Here is a 5,657-nt window from a genome sequence, read left to right as displayed (position 1 = left end):
TTGATTTTATTTTTTCCATAGTAATTACATATTAATTCTGAACTTCACTAAAATTCCTTTTATATCCCTTCCACCCCTGTCCCAGCATTGTGGGTTGGCTCTTCTAAGATTTTTGTTTTAGGTTTTTTGTTTTTGGTCTTCCCCCCCACCCCAATACAGCATGTACACTCACTAGAGAAAGACAAAGACAGGGAAAGTGAGAAATCACCCCCTCTTCCCCCAGGGAGGATGGCACACCATAACCCCTTCTCTCCCTTTCTCTTCTCAGGATTTTAGACACACACACACACACACACACACAAACACATACACACACAAACACACACCTGGTCTGGGACGTGTGAGTTTCAAGCCACCAGGTCTGGGACTCAAGCCACCAGGTCTGGAACTTGAATAGCAGTCGATCATGTGGGAGTCCAGCGTGCCATGTGCTGGTCTTTCTCTTCTTAGATTTTATATGCATTGTCTATTTTTCTATTGAGTTATTGGCCTCTTTGTTATCAACTTGTAGGAGTTCATTGACTTCAGATTTTGCCATTGCATATCATCACTATTAAAAACATACTCCAAGTCTATGAGTTATCCTTTGCTTTTGTTTAACATACATTTTGATACACAAACAAAATTACGTTCAGTCAAATTGTCTATATATCCTCGTATAGCCCCTGGATATGCTGTCTCAATTAACAAAAATTCGCTATCCCCAAAATTTATATAGGTATTCTCCATGATTTGTCCCTACTATTTTTGTTTAGATTTTATGGATAAATATGTTCACTTTCCAGTTAGTGGAGATTAGGTTGTTTCTATTTTTTCACTAGTTTGAATAACATTGTAAGACTATTTCATGTAGAACTCTTTGTGTGGATACAAAATTATTTTTGTGTATGTGAGTTAAAGGGTCTGACTCTTTTAGAGTCAGGAAAATTATAATTAACACAACAAGAAAATACCACTTTGCTGCCAAAAGTTTGTCAAAAACAATTAAGAATCATAACACTTATTCCTGGAAAAGAACAAAGTCTCAACATTGATGGGAGGTAGCCTAGCTGCCATGGGGCAGGCAGTGAAGTGAGGCTCTGTGATACTGGAGCTCCAAAGAATGCTGGTGCAGATGCTGTGTTAACCAGAAGCATAAACTTGTGACCCTGGCTAGCTAAAGGGCTAGGGTGTGGGGGATCGCGGCATGGCAAGACTTTGTCAAGGATACTTAGTTTCCTCTCTGATTCTCTCATGAAAGAGAGAAAGTAATTAAGCCTTTTAAAAAAGTAAGTCAGGGCAGTACAACTGTCCCTCTGTATGCATAGAACTGGCAGACCAGTGTTCTAGTACCACATATCCCTCCAGCCAGGATACTAAAATCCTCGGGTGCTAAACTCCCTTAGATAAAACAATGTAGTATTTGCATATAACCTACATACATCCTCCTGTACACTTTAAATCATCTCTAGATTATTTATAACACCTAATACATTGTGAATGTTACATAAATAAATAATTGTCATTGTTTAGAGAATCATGACGGGAAGAATAGTATGACTGAAATCAAGTTTTATTTTTTTCCTGACTACTTTTGATGCACACTTTGTTGAATCCATAGATGAAGAACCCATAGATATGGAGAAGCACTTATATAAATTTTTACAATCCTTTTGGAAACTAAAATGGCAATATCTCTTAAAATTAAAATACACATGCTATTCAACCCAGCAATTCTACTTCTGGGAATCCAAGCCAAATCATAAAAGTATCAATACATTAGAACACATATACCATGGTGTTTATAGCAGCATTGCTTATAGTAACAAAAAATAAATATCAAAAAAGAGTTATAGTCATAACACGCTTTCTAGGAGGTGTTATTGATCATTGAGCAAAGAAAAAGTAAGGTAAAGGAAAGTGTTTCATATGATTTCAGTTTTATTAAAGCAATAACAAAAAATGTGTATGTATAGTGTGTGTATGTCTTTGCTTAATACATTTGCAAATAGTTACATAAAACTGGAGAGGGGCAGAGCAGAACTTACAGATGTTTTGCTAGCACTAATAAGTTGGCTATGGGATTTGGAAATGGGGCAGGGAAAACATAAAAGAAAAATTACACTTTTAATATGATTTCCCCATTGATGGTTCCTTTTTACTTATTACAGTAAAGAAAGACTGTTTCTTTACTCACACACTTATGACATCAAATGTGTGAATTTTTCACACCAAGAAATTCTTCAGTTCTCTGCAGACACCAACTGGGTGTCCTACAATTTAATTCAGTTTTAACATTAACTATTTGGAGTTAATGCAAACCCCACAATTAAGAATTCAATCTGCAAGCTGGCTCCCCACTTTACAAATCAATCACAAACAGTAAGTATTCAGTTTAATCACACTTTGGTCTGACTTGCCAAAAAAAATTGGGAGTTCTTCTTCCTCCTCAAGTGTGGTCATTTGTTAGAATAACTCACTAAACTTAGGGAAACACTTTACTTTTTATTACCAGTTTATTATAAATAATACATAAAGAATGCTGATGAACAGCCAGATAAACAAGTACATAGGGACAGGTCTGGAAAAGTCTTCAACATGAAAGTGACTGTCCCCAGGGAGTTTTGTGTGCACCACCACCCTGGAATGAGGATGTGCTCAGCAACTTGGAAGCTTCTGAACCACATTGTTGAGGGGTTTTATGAGGGTTCTGAAATTGATTAAATCCTTGGCCACTGGTGACTGAACTCCAATCCCTCTTGCCTTTCCAGAGTGAGAGATGAGGGCAGGTGTGGTAATAAAGGCTGTAGGGTCTGAAAATTCCACAGGTTGTTTGCTCTGGTGACTAGCCCTCATCCTCCAGGAGTTAGCTCCTTAACAGGAAGTTAGATGTATAAAAGGGATTTATGAGTAGCAAATAATGCTTCTCTTACTTGTACCACTCAGAAAATTCCAAATGTGCTAGGAGTTCTGTGCCTACAGCCTGAAGGAAGACCAAATACATAAATATATATCATTATTATTTCACAACAGATACCTACATATGTACATAAATGCCTAAATTAGAATAAAGACTAGAACTGTATCATTAACTTGTAAAGATATCCATAATAGGGAACCAGCAGTTAGCGTAATGGCTATGTCTCTGGACTCCCACGTAGTTGACCGCGGTTCGCGTCCCGGACCCGGTGGCTTAAAACTCATGCCGGGCGTGTGTGTGTGCATGCCCAAGATCCCAAGAGGAGAATGGAGGAGAAGGGATTGCTGCGTGACCATCCCCCCGGGGGGTGATTTCTCGCTTTCTGTCTCTAATGTCTCTCTCTGTCTGGCGAGTGCACGCGCCCTATAGCGAAAAATCTCTCCCCCCCCCAAAAAAAAAAAAAAAAAGATATCCATAATAGATTGTCAAGCACTCTGGGTCTGGGAATTGAACCTGGTCATCCATGTGGGAATTCAGTCTTAATCTCCATGCCACCTGTTGGGCCCACATGAACTTTCTTAAAAGTAAATCTAAACATGTTCATTCCCAGTTTAGAAACCTACAAATGGCCCTCATCATTGGCAGGATGAAGAACAATCTCAGGATAGAGAACAAGATCTTCTGGAACCAGGCTCTGCCTACTTCCCTGTCTCTTATCTGTCAATTTCTAGGTTATAGCTCATGATGAGTTACTTGCTTTCTTCTGAATGTATCTAATTTTATTTTTTATAAAATTTTTAAAGAATTTTTCATTTTTTATGCATCATTATTATTTATTTTTAATTTGACAAGAGAGAAAATGAGAAAGCAAGCCGCCAGGTCCAGGACTCAAATTGTGGTTGACCATGTGAGAGTCCAGCATCTCAACTACCACATCACTTGCCTGTCCCTTGCATATATCTAATTTTCTTAATAATTCCCTCTCAGTCTTTTTTTAAATTTTCCTTGTCAAGACACTTCACATTTTACTTCCTTAGGAGAGCCTTCTGTGCCCATCTTGGGGAGTGTTAAGATTTTTTTTTTCTTGTTTTTGAGTCTATGATGTTTTTTATACTGTATTATAATACCCTAATATTCTGTTCTGTCCAATGCACTTGTTGCAAATCCTTCAATATTAAGAGTTGTGTTCTTGGGACCAGCAGATGATGTTAATGGTTACATTGCTGTCCTCTCAAGTAGTTGACCATGGTTCGAATCCTGGACCCAACAGTTTGAAACTCACACTGAGACCGTATGCATGCGTATCCAAAATCCCAAGAGAGAAAAATGGAGAAGAGATTGTAGCATGGCCATCCCTCTTGGGGGTGATTTCTCACTTTCTGTCTCTCTGTTTCTCTTGAGCTTGCACATACCCTATAGCCAAACTCTAAAGAAGAAGAAAAAGAAAAAGAAAAAGAAAAAGAAAAAGAAAAAGAAAAAGAAGAATGAGAAGGAGGAGGAGGAGGAGGACGAGAAGGAGTTGTGTTCTGGGACCAGGAGGAGGCTTGATCATTAAAGTACTAGATTCCCACACAGCCTATCATGGTTCAAGTCCCAGATTTGGAAGTTTGTAACTAGGTACATGTAAAATGTGTGACCAAAATCCCAAGAGGAGAATGGAAGAGAAGGGATTGCGACATGGCCATCCTTCCTCGGGGATGACTTCTCACTTTCTCTCTGTCTCTATCATTCCAGCAAGAGTAAGTACACTCCCTATAGCAAAAATCTCTCTTAGAAAAATTTTTTAAAAAAGGAATTATATTCAGGCTTATCTTTTAACCTCAGTTTAAAGGTACATAGCCTTTAAATACTTTTTGAAGAAGAATATTAAGGCAAAAGAAGAAGGATTTAATAGGACAGAGTAGCACAAGCAATATTGTTTCTATACTAACTTAGTAAATTTACAAGTAATAAAAAAGATATGGAACAATAGAGTATCTCAATAATGAAATTAATCAATACACTTACAGAAGAGATACTTGAAGAGGGAATCCTGAGCTGTCTGTGGTAGAAGAGAAATAACTCATGGGTCACAGGAAACATTAATCCAGAGGACATAAAACTCTGACTGAATTTAACCTTCCATGTATTTCCTTTGGGCCCCAAATCACTGTATTTTCTAAAAAAAATGTCAATAGTTCATTATTATTTTTATAATTATTCATTATATAGAACAATTTAAGAGATTAAAATATAATATCATAAAACATTGAGTCTTTCCTTTTCTTGACATGGATGCCAACTAAGAAACAGAGTTAACAGAAACAAGTGAACTGGTTTGCTACAAAGACTAGAAGACCAGAGGTCCATTAGAAATGGACAGGCAGCAGTCAGACTCTTATTCCCAATATAACCAATGAAGAGTTTATGGAGGAAAAAAACCTAATAGTAGAGGCGACCTGTCAGTGGTGTTATGGCTTCTGTAGCTGAGTAGGGTGGTTGAAACTTTAGTCAATATGAATAGAGAAGGCATGGATCTGATGCTCAAGGACATGTCAAGAAGTTGGAGTCACTCCAAAGTTTTGAAATCTCTGCACATTCACACTGAGATTGAGGAAACATTCTCCAGAACAGTGATTCAGTCACAGCAGCTACTGGGACAATGTCATGAGTGAAAGGCCTGTAGAATTCTGGCATTGAATGTAAAGTGTGCTCTAAAATGGCAAACATATCTGCTAAAGTATCTCGCACAAAATGTTTTATGAATTAAGCGGAAGAG

Source organism: Tupaia chinensis, unplaced genomic scaffold (genome assembly GCF_000334495.1).
Source record: "Tupaia chinensis unplaced genomic scaffold, TupChi_1.0 Scaffold000231_2, whole genome shotgun sequence".
NCBI classification, from domain to species: Eukaryota; Metazoa; Chordata; class Mammalia; order Scandentia; family Tupaiidae; genus Tupaia; species Tupaia belangeri.
This window is presented reverse-complemented; position numbering follows the sequence as displayed.